We start from the raw sequence: 18105 nt of genomic DNA on the forward strand, positions 1-18105 counted from the left end.
CTGGACAGCCTCCCCAGGCACCACTGATGGGGGCTGGACCTGCCCAGTTGCTTCCTCGTCAGAACCTGCCTTTCCCACTGGGGTGAAGCCAGGGCTGTCCTCCCTGCCCCCACGGCTGCCACAGGCTCTTGGCTATGAGCAGAGCTGACTGGCCCCAGATGGGAGTTGGGGCAGGCTTCGGAGGGTGGCAGGGCCGAGTGATACCGGGGGCTCCACCTTCTGGCTGGGCGCGCCCCACTTTGGCTGAGGGAAGATGACCCAGTCCTGGCCAAGGCCCAGGCACTTCCCCACAGGCCCTGCACCCAGGTCCCATGTGGGACAGGGCCGGGAGTCCCCGTGGGGACAGGGTGAGCTTCCCCCAGGATGGCACGAGGTCTCAGGATGAGCTGTGGCGTCGGTCCCAGCTGAAGTGGGGCCCACCTTGGTCCTAGCTCTGGCTCTGGTGAGTCACTTTGTGCCTCAGTTTCCCTAGATGTAAGTGACACGGCACCCACGGGGCACTCTTGCGCACTTGGCGATGTAATCATGGCATGTGAGAGGCTAGCGGACGGCGGGGCTACCCGCCTGCTCTTCTGGCCTCCAGAACATGCTCCTCCCAGGCACAGTCCCCTTGCTCAGCCCCAGACCTGACCCTTCTTCCAGCTTACCCGGGCACCCCAGTTCCCAGAGGAGGCCTTCTTCCTGATTACTGCACACATCCCAACACACCTCCCCTGCCCCTCACACACATGCCCCGCACCCTGTGCCAGCTCACCCAGGCACCCCAGCTCCCCACTGTCTCTCCTCTTGAATAGACACCAGCTCTTAGAATGCCTGCAGCGGCCCTCACAGACCCACCAAGCACTTCCATTCCCGCTCTCCCTGGACAGCTTGGGAAGAGTTTTCTAAACGCAGAAATGAGCCCACGCCCCCTGCCCTCCGCTCTCACCAAGCCCCCGGGTGCTCTCACGGCAGGGCCCCCACCCACCCAATGCCCACTCAGATTCTCTCCCTGCCTGGCCCCTCAAAACCCCACACCTGCTGTTGGCCCAAGGCTACCCACAGTCCCTCCTTGCCCAGGTCGGCCGTGGACCCTGGGCACAAGTATAGGGTCGCCTGCTCATTGACAGGCCCAGGGCTCAGTCTCTGACCCTCAAAAAACCCTGAGGCAGGCGAGGCCCAGGGCAGCCAGAGGCCTCCTGCTACGGTCCAGCTCCAGGTGTCCGAGCCAGGATGGGCTCCAGGGTCCTTGCTGCCTGCTGCGGGCTCCTCTTCTGGGCCTCCCTCGGCCCCACCCTTCCCTGCATCTCAGGCCTCACTCTGACCCCTGGCAGAGGGGCACACTGCCATCTGGAGCAGAAGGTGGCCTGGTGGGGGCCTGGCTTGGCTTCTGGCCTGTGGTCACTCCTTGGCCACCTATGCCAGGGGCAACACTGAGCCCCCAGGAAAGGCCGTCCCTGAACAGAGCGGTGAGGATGAGGGGCTCCTAGCCGCGGCCCAAAAGAGGGGACATTCTGCTGTCCCCTCTGCCCCTGAAGCACATGGACTCTTTCTGAGACATCAGCTTTAGCGTTGCTGGCTGGGCTCCTTTGGGGGTCGCTGGCCATCAGGCTAAAGGGGTCTTGCCCACCCAGGCATGGAGAGGCCAGCCAGGGGTCTGAGGTCCATCCGAGTAGCCAGGCGCCATCTGGAAGATGGCATCCAGCCTTGGGGCCAGGCTGGGTGGGTGCTGATGGCAGCAGGGACCTGAGTGTCTCTTGCTGTCCCTCTCAGGCCTCCTCTGGGGGTTGGGGGGCCTTTCAAGGATGGAGAGGACCGTCAGCGAGTCGGCCCACCCCATTTTGTTCCCATCCTGATAGGAAGCTCCGGTGGGGCCCCTCGCCCTCCCGGCGGGGCCGTGACTAAAGCCCGAGCCCCCTCCCGCCCCAGTCACTGGGCCTGGCTTTGTGCCGGACCGTGGAAAAAGACCATGGAAAAGGCGGCGTCAGCGCCGGCTTTGTCTGGCCCGTCCGCGCCGCTGTTCTCAGGACTGGACAAAGCCGCCCGGTTCACAGCCGCCCGGGCGGATGCAGCCATTCACTGTTTGGATAATTCGACCACAAAAAGCGTGTGGCCCTTTCGCCTCCATCAGCGGGACTCAGCACCCCGCCCCCACGGCCTTTCAGGGCTCTCGGGAGGGAAAATTCCCACAGGTCCCAGAGGCAGGCAAGAGCCCTGGAAAAACAGCGGCTTTGGCCTCCAGCGGCCCCCGTCCAAATCCCGGTGCTGGCTCTGTGGCCCGGGGGAGGGACCGATGCTCCATCGGAAAACAGGACAAGAGGCCCCCACCCCAGAGGCAGGGTCCTGGGGCCCTGATGAGCTCTGCCCTTCCCCTCTCCCCCGGGAACCAGCGCGAGGCTCTGGGCAAGTCACTCCCTCCTCTGGCCTCAGCTTAGTTTTCAGAGCTGCAAAAATTGGGGATAAATCATGTTTGCGTCCCAGGGGGTCCCAAGGCCTGGGTCGGACCACCAGTCCCAGAGCTTGGCACGTGGTAAGAATTGGAAAGCCGTCAGCCCTTCCTCCCACACCCACGGGGGTGCGCTGTGCCCCACAGGCTGCACAGGGTGTGGGGCATGTGTGTGCGGGGCATGTGTGTGAGGGGGTGTGTGTGAGGGCGTGTGTGTGAGGGGGTGTGTATGTGAGAGGGCGTGTGTGTGAGGGGGTGTGTATGTGAGAGGGCGTGTGTGTGAGGGGCGTGTGTGTGAGGGGGCGTGTGTGTGAGGGGGTGTGTGTGTGAGGGGCGTGTGTGTGAGGGGCAGGGAGGTGCATTGGGATGTGTGCAGTAATCAGGCTGCCAGACTGAGAAAGGCAGGCGCCGCTAGACCCCAGGAGCAAGGGCCCTCCATGTCCCGTCAGACCTAAAACCAACTTTCGGCCCAAGACCAGCCTCATTTCTCCAGAGGACCTTGTCTGAGAAACCATCTTCCTCCCTGCTCCGACCCCTTCCCAGCTTCCCGCACAGCCCTTGCCTCCTTCCTCCCAGGAGCTCAGGCCATAGCCCTGGGCTCTCCCATACCTGCCATTCTCCCAGCCCCCTGTCTGTCCTTCAGCCAACCCCGCTGGCCCCACCTCCATGGTGTGTTCAGAACCAGACGTCTCTATCCCAAGTCCCAGCACCGCCCTCCCTCTCCTGGTAGCTGCAGCAGCACCTGCCCCATGTCCCCCCGGCCCCCAACAGCCTCTGCTAGGGGCAGTGCTCACCCCGCATCCTCGCACCCTCACACCTGGCCTCATCCACCCCAGCCACAGATGTTTTCTGGGCCTCAGTTCCCCTCATCCTCTGCTGCTCCTCCCATGCCCCCAACACCCTGGGGCCCACTCCCTCCCCGCCTTCAGGTCTTGGCTGTGGGGACACTTCTCGGTGAGGCCCCGCTTCCACCCCATCCCTCAGGGCCCCACCCTGTGCCAGCCCAGTGGCCCTGCAGGATCTTCATCACAGCCCAGTACTTCCCTTCCTCTTTCGTTTTCTGTGTCTGTGCTGGAGCGGCCATCCAGGGAGGCAGGCTTTGGTCTGTCTTGTTCACTGCAGTGGCCCAGTGCCCACACGCGCCTGTGCCCCACGGGAAGTAGCTAAGTACTGTTGGGAGTGAGTGTGGACACCTAGCACCCCACCCCCGGAATCGGCCACACCTGTGTGCACAGCGCCCCTTCCCCACCCAGCAGCCTATCCCTGCCTGATATGTCTCCCTCTGCCTCTCTTCCCCTCCAAGCTATGAGCCCCTGTGGCCCCCACCCCAGGCCAGACACCCCAAGGGCCATCTTCGAATGTGGTCTGTGTGCGTGGAATGAACAAATGAGCAGGCTGAGCCCGTGCCCCGGGGGATCAGTGCCTATAGCAACCAGAACCAGCAGAGTCCCAGCCCCACCCACCTCACCCGGACAGCCCACGAAGGGGTGTGCCAACCGGGGTGCCACCAGGCCTGCCCTGACTCTCTTGACTGAAGTGGGCAACAACCCCTCCGTCTCCTCGGCCACACCGGGGCCCGGGGCACTCTCAAGCCCCCATCTCTGCACCCCTGGGTGTGGTCACGCTGCTCCCCGGTCCACGCAGACAGCCATTTGCAGAGACCCTCTCTGGAAGGAGAAGGGCTGGCCCAGAGCCCCAAGACCTGAACACCCCAGACCCCTCGCCCACACACAGCAGCCTCTGGAGAGAGCTGCCGCCCAGCCTGGGGCATCCCTCTTCAGGTGGCCCTCTGGCGTCTTGGCAGCGGCTGCCCGGAGCTGCTTTTCCTGGGAACACCTAAGCCCTGTGGAACCGATTCTCCCCCCTGCTCCCGGGCTTCCCTGTCTGGGCAGGGCCCTGGACTGCAGGGGCCGCCTCAGGAGGCCTTGGCAGCTGTGGTCTGGGGCTGTGGTGAGCAGGCTGGGGCCTGGCTGGGACGTGTGAGCAGCCTCTGGCCTGGCAGGTCCCCTCCTGGCTCATGTGCTCAAGGCCCTGGGGAATCAGCTCCTGACAACACGAGAAGGGACATCCTGCAGGTCAGTCACCCCATTTTACAAGTGGGGAAACTGAGGCGGAGGAGGGAACCTGCTGGAGGCTGAACAGGAAGGAAGCAGCATTGTGAAGCTGAGAAGCCTGGCAACTGCCCATAGACCAGGCCCCCTCTGCTGGGCCAGGCTACGCCAGCCCCTGGAAGCCCTCTCAGTGCAACTGCTTTTAATGCACGGATCACTCAGTGATTCCCAAACAGTGTCCCATGGAACCCCACGAGATAGGACATGCCTGACCACAGAAGGGCTCAGGGGCCAGCGAGGACAGGAGATGCCACGTGAGGCATCAAGCCACGACATGAAGCCCAACGGTGGCATTTCAGGCTGGTAAGAGAAGTGGCGTTGGAACCAGATATCCTGGGGAGCCACCTCCGGCCAGGGCCCTGTGTTCCCTTCCCCACATGCAGCACCCGCACACCCTCGTGCCCCCGGCCTTGCCACCAGGCAGGCATGGCTAGACGTGGGTTCAGTCTCCGTTCCACCCTGTCTCAACCTGGGTGAGGCACCTGCTGACCCAGAGCCTGTTTCCCCACTTGTGTCTCAGGGGACTAAGACCCGCCCACCACCTCAGACTGTGTGTGGCTATGAGCCAGTGAAAAAGCCCACATGTCCTCATGAGGCCTACCTCTCAGACCCTGGCCTCCCAGGGGCTGGCTGCACCTTGGCAGGTACCTGGGGCCCTGGGCCGTAGTGGCCTGTGCTTCTAGAAGCTGGGCAGGGCAGCTTGAGGTGAACCCTGGGATGGAACTTGCAGCCACCCTGGCTGGGGACAGCTGGGACCACCCCTACTCCTGAGACACCACCAGCAAATTGCAAATTCCAACGGCAGCTGGATTTTTCACCCGATCTATGCAATCAAGGTAAAGCTTTTAGAAGTTGATTTTGTCTACAGTGATTCATTAGACATGATCGTGAACGCTCTTGCGAATTCAGTTTAAAAGTTCAGCACGAAGGCAAAATTGTTTGTTTTTGCAATGATGATAGACATAGAAATTCTGTGGTAAAAGCAATGTTCTCATTAAAGTCAGACACCAAATGGGGTAGAGACGAGCTTGGCGGTGACACTCACAGAATTCATAACTGCAGCTGTGACCAAGCAGCAAAGCAGAGGCTGTGGTTATTCACCTTTGCCACTGTCTTCCCGTGTGCCCAGTCACAGGAGCTGCACGGCAACGCATCTGAGACAATGCGGTGTCACCTTCACAGAGCCGCTCTGGCACAGAGACTCCAGCCTTGCCAGCCTCTCGCCTCCCAAGCACAGAAGCCTCCAGAACGCTGCTTCGAGGACAAGCCCAGGAGACCTGCCATGCTCATGCATGTCTTTGGAAACAGGTTCTCTAAATTTTGCTTGTGGTTTGTTAAAAAAAAAAAAAATCAGAAGTGTAATCAAAGACTTCAACAAATGAAGCACCAAAACACACACTTCAGCTTCGAAATGTAGAATTGCAATGATTGGAAACACGGCTTGCAAAGCAAAAGACATTAAAATTCAGTCATCCCTACAGAAGCTAGACAGGAATTGATCACATTCACTAGTGAAGGCTCAGAAAGTGACAAGATTTCATTTGGAAATCGTACCTGTGTCCTTGGGAACATCCTGAACCTTGGGGAGCATCAGCTCATGGAGTTCCTGCTATTAATTGGATAAATTTATATTCTGGATTGAAATGGAATGGAATTAAGTAGGCCCACAGTTTTGCAGCACATACGTTTGAAGAATCATTAAAAATCATCATAGAAGCAATTTATTTAACGAGATTTGTCTTGTACAAATATTTGTTAAATATTTTACTCCGAACGGAGGCCAAAAGACAGCACCTGTGGGAAACTTTGGGCTGAAATATTTACACATTTCAACACAAAATATCAGAACTGAGAACCTGCCGTGTGCTCACAAGGTACCCCAACCCTGCAGAGAGAGACAATTTTCTTGATCCAAATGTCATCATCTACCCAGAAGTGTCCATGGACAGCACAGATTCACATTCTGGGGCCGTTAAAATGTGAATGTGAGCTATCAGTGAACACTTCTGGGTAGATCATGACCTTTGGATTAATGAAGATTGATCCAGGCTGGGCGCGGTGGCTCATGCCTGTAATCCCAACACTTTGGGAGGCCGAGGTGGGCATATTACTAGAGGTCAGGAGTTCGAGTTCAGCCTGGCCAATTTGGTAAAACTGTCTCTACTAAAAATACAAAAATTAGTCAGGCACGGTGGCAGGTGCCTTTAATCCCAGCTGCTCGGGAGGCTGAGGCGTAAGAATCGCTTGAACCCAGGAGGAAAAGGTTGCAGTGAGCCAAGATCGTGCCACTGCACTCCAGCCTGGGTGACAGAGTGAAACTCCATCTCAAAACAAACAAACAAACAGCCCCCAAAATTAGCTGGGTGTGGTTGAAGGCGCCTGTAATCCCAGCTACTCGAGAGGCTGAGGCAGGGGAATCACTTGAACCCGGGAGGTGGAGGCTGCAGTGAGCCGAGATTGCACCACTGCACTCCGGCCTGGGCAACAGAGCAAGACTCCCTCTCAAAAAAAAAAAAGAAAAAGAAAGAAAGAAAGATTAATTCAAACTTTGAAGATTGCAGGAAAATTGATGGAAACAAACTTTAAAAATAATAAGGCCATATTTTAAAAATACACTGTACTGCGAAATACCATGGACGTAGAGACAGATGGGCTCAACAATGTGAGTATGACCAAGATTCAATATTCCACATGTGTTTTTTTTCAAAGGTCAGATAGTCAATATTTGGCACTCACTGTGTGCATGCCAGGCTCTTGGAAGGGACTTGGCCTAGCCCCTGCAGAGGCCACAGCGTAAAGTGGTCAACACCTCGGGATGGCAAGGGCCCTCGACAGACTCCAACTTGCCTTCCTCGATAGCTCCTTCTTGCCTCCTTTTGACTTAAACTTCTGCTCCATCATCACCTCCTCCAGGAAGCCTTCCCAGGACCCAGACAGGGTTCCATGGCCCCCAGCCTCCCTCATCAGGGCCTTGCCCAGTGAGGAGGCAGTGAAGGCTTCTGGGCGAGGGGGCCTGGAGCTTTGTCTTGGAGGTAAGCAGGAGTCTGCCTGGCAGAGAAGGCAGGCGAGGACCCAGGTGGGGTCTGAGGTCAGGCAGGGAAGCTGGAGGGTGGAGGACATGGTTGGGGAGAGGGCTGTGGTCTCAGTAGCACTGAGGTTGGTGGCCCCTGTCCTTGCAGCAGGCCTGGGAAGGACAGGCCTCTGAAGGCCACAGGGAGAAGCCACCCGGTACCAGAGCCAGGCTCTGACCCCAGCCATCCTGCCGGCCACAGTCCTGCCTCTGCATCTTCCCCAGGATGCTGAGTTCTGTCCCCAGAGTCCAGGGGAGGCTTGCATGCTGCAGATCTGGCAATGGGAGTGCTGGGAGCAGCGCCTGTGCAGATTCCGGCTGTGGATGAAGCTTTATGAGCCCAGTGGGGGAGTGGGGCCACACAGCCGTCAGGGCAGCGTTGGGTGGAGAAAAACGTGACAGCGTGCCCCTTACAGATGGAGCCATGGAGGCCAAGGTGCATGGCTCAAGTAGCTGCAGATTGGAGACAGAGCACTGAGCTAGGGGTCCCGAGCCCTCGTCCTCCAGGGCTCTGCCCTTCACACCGAGAACCGCATCCTCAGCCATCAAGGGCCAAGCTGCTCCTGTTGTCCACAGGGGACCAATGGCTGACCGAGGTGGAGGCCCTGGGGATGCAGAACTGGATGCTGGGAAGAGCTGGCTCCTCCTAGCTCTATTTTACAGAGATGGAAACTGAGGTCTAGAGAGATGCAGCTGGCTAGCCAGAGACCACAAGGAGGGCAGCTGCTTCCCCAGATGCCAGGTCCCTGGGGCTGGAGAGGGGCCTCTGAGCAGAGCCCTTCTCAGAAGGGAGCCCGGTGGTGGCTCTTAGGGAGGAGAATAGAGGGAGGAGGCAGGAGGGGAGGAAGGCAGGCCCTGTCTGACCATGCAGCTTCTTGTAAAAACCTAAGAAAAGCTGCCGGGAAACTCATCTGCAACCGGTTTGGCCAGTTCCTAACATCCTCCCTGAGAACCTGGGTTCAGGCTCTCTGTTGCTGAGCCATTCTCCCAGGCCTACTGTGCGCTATGCGCTGGCCGGGCCTTACAGTGGGGCAGGGCCTCCCCCATGGGCTTCGTTCCCAGGCCTGTAGCATGAGGACTTGTCTGCAGTCGCCGAGAACCCCTCTGGTCCTAACATCCTGGACACGGCCCGGTGCTGAGCCCTGGAGAAGGAGCACGACGCTGATCCCTCGCTGGCCGCCTGTCTAGCACCAAGCAGGGATCTCGCATCCTCCAGCTTTGGTTTTGCCTCACCCCAGCCTCTGATGGGGGGAAAACTGTCTCCCAGTCAAGGGAACGTATGTCCCAAGAGGGGCTTGTAAGTGATAGAGAAGCAGAGCAGCCACCAGAGTGATCTTCCCACACCCACCCCAGCCCCACCCAGGAACGCTCCATGGCTCTCCACTGGCCAGAGTCCAAACTGCCAGGCCTGGAGTTTCAGATGTCGCGGGACACAGCTCTTCCTCCTGCTCCAATCTTATTCCCGATAAACTTGCCTAATGGAGCACTGGGCCGCCTGGGGTCCCACTCTCAGAGGATGAGAGTCCTTAATTCTGGGAGTGCCCAGGCCAGGGTGGGGGTGAAAGGCCTGGTGTGCCTGCTGGGACTGGATGATTATCTAGAGATTGGGCAGGAGGGTCTGGGGGTGCTCAGAGGCTGATGGGAGGGGCCTGGCCCCAAGTGGGGACTTTGGGCTTGGGCAGAGGCACTGGCAGCCCAGGTGTCAGGCAGAGCTCAAGCTCTGGAGTGGGGGTCTGGGTGGCCCCCACCACCCATTTCTGGCCTTGTGGACTTGGCCAGGCCACTAAAGCTCTCTCAGCCTCAATTTCCCCATCCATACATAGGGTTATTCCCCAACACACACCCTACAGGGCTGTAGGGAAGATGGTCCTTCACACAGGGCCCATCAAATGTTCTTAAAAAGCAAGTGAATAAAGGAACAAAAAAATGGGTGGGAGGCGACAAGAAGTGGTTTTCCAATCTATCCGGACACCAAGATGCCCGGGGCTATCAAGGCCATACTCCCCACTGGCCTGGCTCAAGGTCACGGAGAGTGGGGCAGGCGGCCGCACTGGTACCTGGCTCCAGAGGGCCTCAGGCTTTCTGTTCACACCTACGCTGGGGGTAACTCTAGAACCCTCTACACAGGGCCTCAAGGAGTCTGAGTTAGTGCCAGGCAGGGCAGGGCCAGCAGTTGAGGACTGGCCGGTTTGAATGATTTCTGCGGGCTCTAAACATAGGGGTGGTGTCCAGTTGCCTGGTCCCTGGCCCAGGGGCGATTATGGCCGAGGAATATCGCCTCCCAGGGGCTGCGTGCCAGGCAGAGGGGGACGGGCTCTGGTCTGGGGGTCTGCGTACCAAAGGCCTGATCCAGCTGGGCCCTTTGTGGTCTCTAAGGATTGGCTAGCCTGGGAAGGGTCACTCTCTCCCCAACCAGAAAGGTTTTGTGGGATTTTTGTTTTTGTTTTTGTTTTTAGACAGGGTCTTGCTCTGTCACCCAGGCTGGAATGCAGCGATGCAATCACAGCTCACTGCAGCCTCAACCTCCTGGGCTCAAGCAACGTTCCCACCTCAGCCTCTCGAGTAGCGAGGACCACAGTCTTGCATCACTGTGTCCAGCTAATTTTTTTTTTTATTTCTTTAGAAATGGGGTCTTGCTATGTTGCCTAGGCTGGCAGAAAGTTTTAAGATGTCAAAACGTTACTATATGAGGGAAAAATACTTAGACACACACACAAAATACACCTGTGTGCCTGGGGAGTTACGTCCACATCCCTTGGGGTCCTTGTTCTCTTCACCTGTAAAGTCTGGACAGAAGTGCCTGGAAAACCTCCCTCTGGCCCCTACCTCCTGCAGGGGCCACCCCAGGAGGCCAGGCAGCCCAGCTCAAGCCCCGGCTGACCTTTCCATTCACATGTCTGCCCAACACTTCTCAGTTTGTAAAGAGCTTTCTGCCTGTGGTCTGACCTGGCCTCACTCCCCCTTTGAGGAGGGCTGGGGTCCTTGCCCCTAATGTGCAGGCGGATAAACAAACCCTGACAAGAGAGGTGACTCGCCCAAGGTACCACAGGGACCCCAGCTCCCTTCCTGTCTGCCCCAGGGCATCGATGGGGACCTCTTGCCAGGACGGCTCTGAGGAGCCAGTGGTGGGAGATATCCACCCCGTGGCACTGGGAACTCCGGCCAGGCTGCCACCCAGGTTGGTCTGGCTGGTGAAATGGTTAATGTTCCAACCACAGCCAGGAATTCCTACCTTTCCACACGCCCCCGCCCCATGTAGATAGACTCACCGAGGGCCTGAAAAACAAGCTCACCCGTGATGGGGAGGTAAGGATGGGGCCTCCCTGCCCACTTGCCTGCCACCCAGAGGCAGGGGCCTTCCCGGGCGAGAAGGCACCCTGGAGACCATGGGGCCAGCAGAGAAGACACCGCAAGCAGCGGGCCAGCGACAGGTTAAGTCCTTCTAACCATGGCATCTCTCAAAAACGGCAGAGGCCATTTTGCTTAATTAAAAAGAGTAATATAGTAATACATAGACTTGCTAGAAAGCTACAGTCATCGAGACAGTAAAACAATAGACAGATCAATGGAACAGAATAGAGAACCCAGAAATAAATAGACTCACCGATATGAGGTCAATTGCTCTTTGTTTATTTTTTGTTTTTTTGCTTTTTGTTTTTTAAGACCGAGCCTCTCCCTGTCACCCAGGCTGGAGTGCAGTAGTCCGATCTCAGCTCACTGCAGCCTCCACTTCCTGGTTCAAGCGATTCTCCTGCCTCAGCCTCCTGAGTAGCTGGGATTACAAGCATGTGCCACCACTCCCGGCTAAGTTTTGTGTTTTTGGTAGAGACGGAGTTTCACCATGTTGCCCAGGCTGGTCTCGAATTCCTGACCTCAATAGATCTGCCCGCCTCAGCCTCCCAAAGTGCTGGGATTGCAGGCGTGAGCCACCACACACAGCCTCAAAGGAGCAAAGACAGTCTTTTAACCAGTGGTGCAAGAACACGTGGACATCCACGTGCATAAAAACAAACCTAGACACAGACCTTACACCCGTCACGAAAATCAACTTAAAATGGATCATAGGCCTGAGTATAAAACACAAAACTATAACACTCCTGGGGGATAACGGAGGAGAAAATGTAGGTGACTTGGGGCTTGTCAATGACTTTAGATGCAACATCAAAGCAGAATCCACGAAAAAAAGAATTGATGAGTTGAACATTAGAATTTAAACTTCTGTGAAAGACACTATGAAAAGATTAGAAAGACAAGGCACAGACTGGGAGACATGTTTGCAAAGCTCATCAGGTAACTGGTATCCAAAATATACAAAGAACTCTTAAAACTCAACAATAAGAAAACAAACAACCCAGTTAAAAAATGGGCAAAAGATCAGAAAAGATTCCTCACCAGAGATGAGAAATAAATGTATTTAATATCTTGGCCGGGCGCGGCGGCTCACACCTGTAATCCCAGCACTTTGGGAGGCCAAAGCGGGTGGATCACTTAAGGTCAGGAGTTTGAGACCAGCCTGGCCAACGTGGTGAAACCCCATCTCTATTAAAAATACAAAAAATTACCCGGGCATAGTGATAGGCACCTGTAATCCCAGCTTCTTGGGAGGCTGAGGCAGGAGAATCACTTGAACCAGGGAGGTGGAGGTTGCAGTGAGCCAAGATGGCACCATTGCACTCCAGCCTAGGCAACAAGAACAAAATTCCATTTCAGAAAAAAAAAAGAAAGAAATGTATTTAATATCTTATAGGATGAGCCACTGATGGCAGACAGGCACATGAAAAGGTGCTTAACGCCATGCAATTACAAATGAAAACAGTGAGATATCACGACACACCTATCAGAATGGTCCAAATCCAAAACACTAACAATGCCAGATGCTGGTGAGAATGTGGGGCCGCATTCGGTGGGAATGCAAAATGGTACCACATCGTGGAGGACAGGTCGACTGTGTCTTACAAAGCTAAACATACCCTTTCTGTATGATCCAGCAGCCTCGCCCCTTGGGATTTACTCACAGAAACCTGCACACACATGTTTATCACAGCTGCATTCATGACCACCAAAACTTGGAAGCAACTGAGATGTCCTTCTGGAGGTCAAGGGTAAGCAGTGGTGCAGCCACATCGTGGAGAGTTACTCGGCACCAAGAAGAAAGGAGCTCTCCAGCCATGAAAAGACATGGAGGAAATGCTTTGTTTTTTTTTTTTTTTTTAACACTTTTTATTTTTATTTTTTTGAGACAGGGTCTCACTCTGTTGACTGGAGCGCAGTGGTGTGATCACAGCTCACGGCAGCCTCGACTTCCCTGGCTCAAGCAATCCTCCCACCTCAGCCTCCCGAGTACCTGGAACTACAAGTGTGCACCACCACGTCTGGCTCATTTTTAAAAATGTTTTGTAGAGTCAGGGTCTCACTATGTTGCCCAGGCTGGTCTTGAACTCCTGGGCTTAAGCAGCCCATCCGCCTCGGCCTCCCAAAATGCTGGGATCACAGGCATGAGCCACTATGCCAAACCTGACACAGAGACAATGTGAGTGCATCTCACTAAGTGAAAGAAGCCAGCCTGAAAAGGCTACAGCATGATTCCAAATAGACGACGTTCGGAGAAAGGCAAAACTCGAGACAGTGAAAGGATCAGTGGCTGCCAGGGTTGGGGCAGGAGGGATGCATAGACCCAGCAGAGAGGTTGCTCAGGCGCGGAAGCGGCTCTGTGTGACTCTGTAATGGAGGAACCGTGTCGTTATTCACCTGTCCAGACCCACAGAATGCCCAGCGCCAAGAGGGACCCCTAATGTAAAGCACGGGCTTGAGTTAGTGATTTATCGTGTTAGCTCTTCAGTTGCAAGGAATATGCCACATTAATGCAGGATGTTAATAATAGAGGAAACTATAGGGGAACATATGGGAATGCTTTGTACTTTCCCCTCAATTTCTCTGTAACCCTAAAGCTGCTCTAAAAAACAAAAGTCTTTTTTTTTTTTTTTTTTTTTTTTGAGAGGGACTCCTGCTCTGTCACCCAGGCTGGATTGCAGTGGTGCAATCTCGGCTCACTGCAACTTCTGCCTTCGAGTTTAAGCTATTCCCCTGCCTCAGCCTCCCCAGTAGCTGGGATTACAGGCACGTGCCACCACGCTCTGCTAATTTTTGTATTTTTAGTAGAGATGGGGTTTCACCATGTTGGCCAGGATGGTCTCAAATGCCTGACATCAGGTGATCCTCCCACCTTGGCATCTCACAGTGTTGAGATTACAGGCATGAGCCACCGCCCCCAGCCCTATCTTTTCTTTTTAAAGTAATACATGAGCTACAAACACACAATAGTATGGGCAGGCTGGGCACAGTGGCTCATGCCTGTGGTCCCAGCTACTCAGGAGGCTGAGGTGGGAGGATGGTTTGAGCCCAGGAGGTCAAGGCTGCAGTGAGCCGTGATTGCACCACTGCACTCCAGCGTGGGTGAGAGGGTGAGACCCTGTTTCAAAAAAAAAAAAAAAAAAAATGGACAGTAGTATGGGTGAGTCTTATTAACACGATATTGAACCAAGAAGCCAGACAGCAAAGAGGATGGGCTGTGTGAGCCATTCCTATGCAGTGTAAAAACAGGTGACAGGGACTCACGGTGCCACAGTCAGGAGCGAGGCCCCTGGTGGGACCGTGGCCACCATCCACGTCCTGCCTGTGGCCTGGGTGCCTGTGACATGGAGCGTTCGGTTTCTGAAAATCTGCTGGGCTGTATACTTCTACTGCGTCCGCTTTCCTGTGGGTTACACTTCACTAAAGAGTTCCAGAAAAAATAGTGTTTGCGGTAGAAAACTGTAAATCCCAGAAAAGGAGAAGGAAGATGCCTCCCCTCATCTACTCAGTGCCGAAGGGGGTGTCTGGCTGCAGAAGACCCTGGCCCTGGGCCGGGCTGGGGGACTCCGTCCTCACTGGGGCCAGCTGAGCACAGGGCCAGCCGGGAGGAGGGTCAGCGGCCCTCGGGAGAGCCTCCCAAAATGTGTCAATCACAGCGCCTTGGAAGAATGTTCTCTTGGCTCAGGAAGCACCCCCTCGATGCCACTGCAGCCCGGCCCAGAAGACGGGGGGACTCGGTTCCTGCCTCTAAGGGGGTCCCAGGTTGGTGTCCCAGCCTTGGGAAGGCATGGAGGGGCAGGGACGCCCAGAGCCCATGCTGGGACAGGCACCTGAGTCCCCTCCGGGTGCCCCATCCCAGCATCTCTGAGCTACCCCAGGGTACCCTGCGTCCTCCCAGAGGTGGTGGCGGGGCCGGGACCGGAGCTGGGTGGTGACATCATGGGTTGAGCTGTGCCAGTTCTTTCCCGACCTCGGAAACCCCAACATTCCGCTCCAGGAACTGGCCTGCGGCGTCGGCTTTGGCTGGGCGCCCCAGGAGTGTGGCAGGGAGGCCGGGGGCCCCCATCCCCCCAGCAGTCAGCCCTGAGGCCCCCCCTTCCCTTCGGGGGCTCCCAGGGAGCCTGGGCCAAGTGTGAGAACCAGCAGGGTCAGCTCCCCAGGTCCCGCCCCCGCCCCTGCCCCTCCTCTACTGCAAGAAAAATAAACAGCTGTCCCGTCTCTCTGAGACTGGAAACACTACCGCAGCCGCAGCCTCGGCCGAGCTATGGGGCTGACTCACTGCCCACCCCGGGCGGGGGCAGCAAGAAGGGGCTGGGGCTGCCCTGAGGAGCCCTGTGGTGACCCTTCTTTCCACTGTGCCAGGGGGACGGGAGGACATGTCCATCTCAGGACTCCTGAGCTCGGCCACGTCACCCTGCTCTCCCTCTGGCCACTGTGTGACCTTTGTCAGCCAGGCCTTGACCTCTCCTGGCCCCAGGGGCCTCATCGGCCCAAACGCAGGCTGGAGCATCTCTTGCTCTGTCCACGGTTGTGAACAGGGAGGAGCATGGTGGCTGGGTTCAGGGGTCCACCCTGGGGCCTCATGTAGTAGAGCAGGAAAATGAATGTGTCGGAGTGACTTTTAGCAAGGGTGGAAATGGAAACCTGTGTTCCTGGGAGCCTCCATCATTCGGGAATCCGATGATCCTGAAGTCACCATCGGTCTCCCACACCTCCTGCGCTCGTCCTTCAAGCTTTCTTTCTTTTCCACGGATACCTTCCAGTGTCCCCAGGCCAGCTCCCTCCTGTGGGTGGAAGGCGTGGGCAGGAGGGCAGTCCCTTTTCTCCGAGACCCTTGGTTGAAGCTCCAGGCCGCTTCTCAGAGCCTTACAGCCAGCCTTGCACTGCAACTTACCAGGGGCCTGGCAGGCCTTAATGAAGCACCTCTGTGTGCCAGGCTGAGCCCCTTGTCCTTGGAGATGACTCAAACTCGGCCTGGCCACATGAAGGGAACAGATAAGGGCAGGGATGAATTGGAGATACACAACCTTTTTTAAATTTAACTTCCAAGTTCAGGTTTTAAAGTACATGTGCAGGTTTGTTAAATAGATAAAGTTGGTCATAGAGGTTTGTTGTATAGATTATTTCATCCCCCAGGTATTAAGCCCAGTACCCATTAGTTATTTTTCCTGATCCTCTCCCTCCCCCGACCCTCCACCCTCAAGTAGGCCCCAGTGTGTGTGGCTCCCCTCTATGTATCCATGAGTTCTCATCATTTGGCTCCCACTTATATGTGAGAACATGCGGTATTTGGTTTTCTGTTCCTCCATGAGTTTGCTAAGGATAATATAATGGCCTCCAGCTCCATCCATGTTCCTGCAAAGGAGGCGATCTTGTTCTTTTTTATGGCTGCATAGCGTCCCATGGTGTATATGGACCACGTTTTCTTTATCCAGTCTACCGCTGATGGGCATTTAGGTTGATTCCATGTCTTTGCTATTGTGAATAGTGCTGCAGTGAACACACACATGCATGTGTCTCTATAATAGAAAGATTTCTGTTCATTTGGGCATATACCCAGGAATGGGATTGCTAGGTTGGTATTTCTGTTTTTAGGTCTCTGAGGAATTGCCACACCATTGTCCACAAGGGTTGAGATAATCTACACTCCCACCATCAGTGCACAAGTGTGAATCTATGCTCCCACCAGCGGTGCACAAGTGTGAATCTACGCTCCCACCAGCGGTGCACAGGTGTTCCTTTTGGAGAGATGTGATTTGCTGCCCAAGCAGGGGCGGCGGCATGGTGACCATCATAAGAGCCATGTGGGTGGAAGATGGAGGCTCCCTGGCACAACGAGGCCTTCCTGTACCGGGCAGAAGGGTTATCCTGGGTTGGGTGTGGGTGAGGACGGAGAGGCAGCTGGGCAAAGGTGGAGAGGTGGCTGTGGCTGGAACGTGGGGCACAGACAAGTGTGCCTTTGGGGCAGTGCTGAGACACTTGTCCCCGCACGGGAGCTCCGAAGACTCACAGGCTCTGGGGGATAATGAGGGAGGAGCTGGAGGCTGAGCAGAGGGCCTGGCGGGGCAGGGCGGATCAGAGGGCGACGGAGCCCCGCTGGGTTCCCACGCTGGACAGCGGGGCAGGTGTGGCCTTGGGGTCAGCAAGCGGCGGGAGGCACGGGAAAGCCGGGAGTCTGGCCCTGGCGGGCAGCAATGTCAACCAATTAACCTGTAATCGCCCAGGGAGATGCTAAGAGGATTTGCCTTTTGTCCGGCTAATTATTCTGCTTGGACACTTTTCCTTTCCTCGGGGATCTCAGGCCCTTTGCAGAACTTTAATTAAAAGGGAGCCGCTTTCTCAATTACCCCAAGGGCGGGGCAAACGGTGAAAACCCCAGGGTTGCCCTCCCCGGCTCAAGCTGATGGTCTGGGGGTCTTCCTTATCTGACCCCCGGGCCAGCCGGGGAACCTTCCCCGGTGCCCCTGGCAACGCGGTGAGGGCTGCCGCTAAGGTCATGGAGGGAGAGGGAGCTCCCGTCCCGAGGCAGGAGGCCCCCAGTGCTGGCTCTCCCAGCCCCTCGGGCAGGAGCCGACAGCTCCCAGGAGCAGAGCTGCGCTGACAAGGGCTCTGAGATCCACAGCGAGGTCCCGGGGCCTCTCCTGGAGCCCTGACCACTGGCCACTTCCTGGTCCCCACCGGACCTTTGGGGGGCAGCCATTGCCGAACAGTAATGCTGAGTGAGGTCCGCAAGTGTTTAAGGACCTGGAGTCCAGCCTGTGAGCTCCCCACACCCATGCCCAGCCCCGCGGAACTCCCAGGAGGGCAGTGAATGTTCACTGCTGCCAAGGGAATGCTGAGATCACAGGAGTCAAATTGCTGGCTGTTAACACGAGCGAGGCACGGCCGCTGTCCACCGCGTGCCAGCCGCGCTGACTGCCGAGCTCTCAGGGCCTCCTCCAGCCCTCACGTCTTCCCCAGGGTGGCCCAAGCCCTGTTTTACTGAGGAAGAAACGGAGGCCCCTGGGGTGAAGGAACTTGCCCAGGATCAGCCTTGTCAGGTCCGTCACTGGTGGCTTCCTCCATGGGTGTGTGAGCGCCCTGGGCTAACGGGATCCCTGCTCTGCCCCCAGGGCCTCAGGGCCCAGCTGAGGCTGGTGGGCTGGTGG

General features: G+C 56.5%; 1 long non-coding RNA gene across 1 annotated transcript; it reads left to right on the forward strand.

Annotated features, from left to right (window-relative positions):
• The first annotated feature begins 4446 nt into the window (after positions 1-4446).
• Positions 4447-6025, forward strand: LOC116458972 (uncharacterized). The gene is made up of 2 exons (XR_004245446.2): positions 4447-5372; positions 5666-6025. It is a non-coding gene; the product is annotated as an uncharacterized LOC116458972 (long non-coding RNA).
• The last annotated feature ends 12080 nt before the right edge of the window (positions 6026-18105 follow it).

Source organism: Hylobates moloch, unplaced genomic scaffold (genome assembly GCF_009828535.3).
Source record: "Hylobates moloch isolate HMO894 unplaced genomic scaffold, HMol_V3 SCAFFOLD_19, whole genome shotgun sequence".
Taxonomy (NCBI): domain Eukaryota; kingdom Metazoa; phylum Chordata; class Mammalia; order Primates; family Hylobatidae; genus Hylobates; species Hylobates moloch.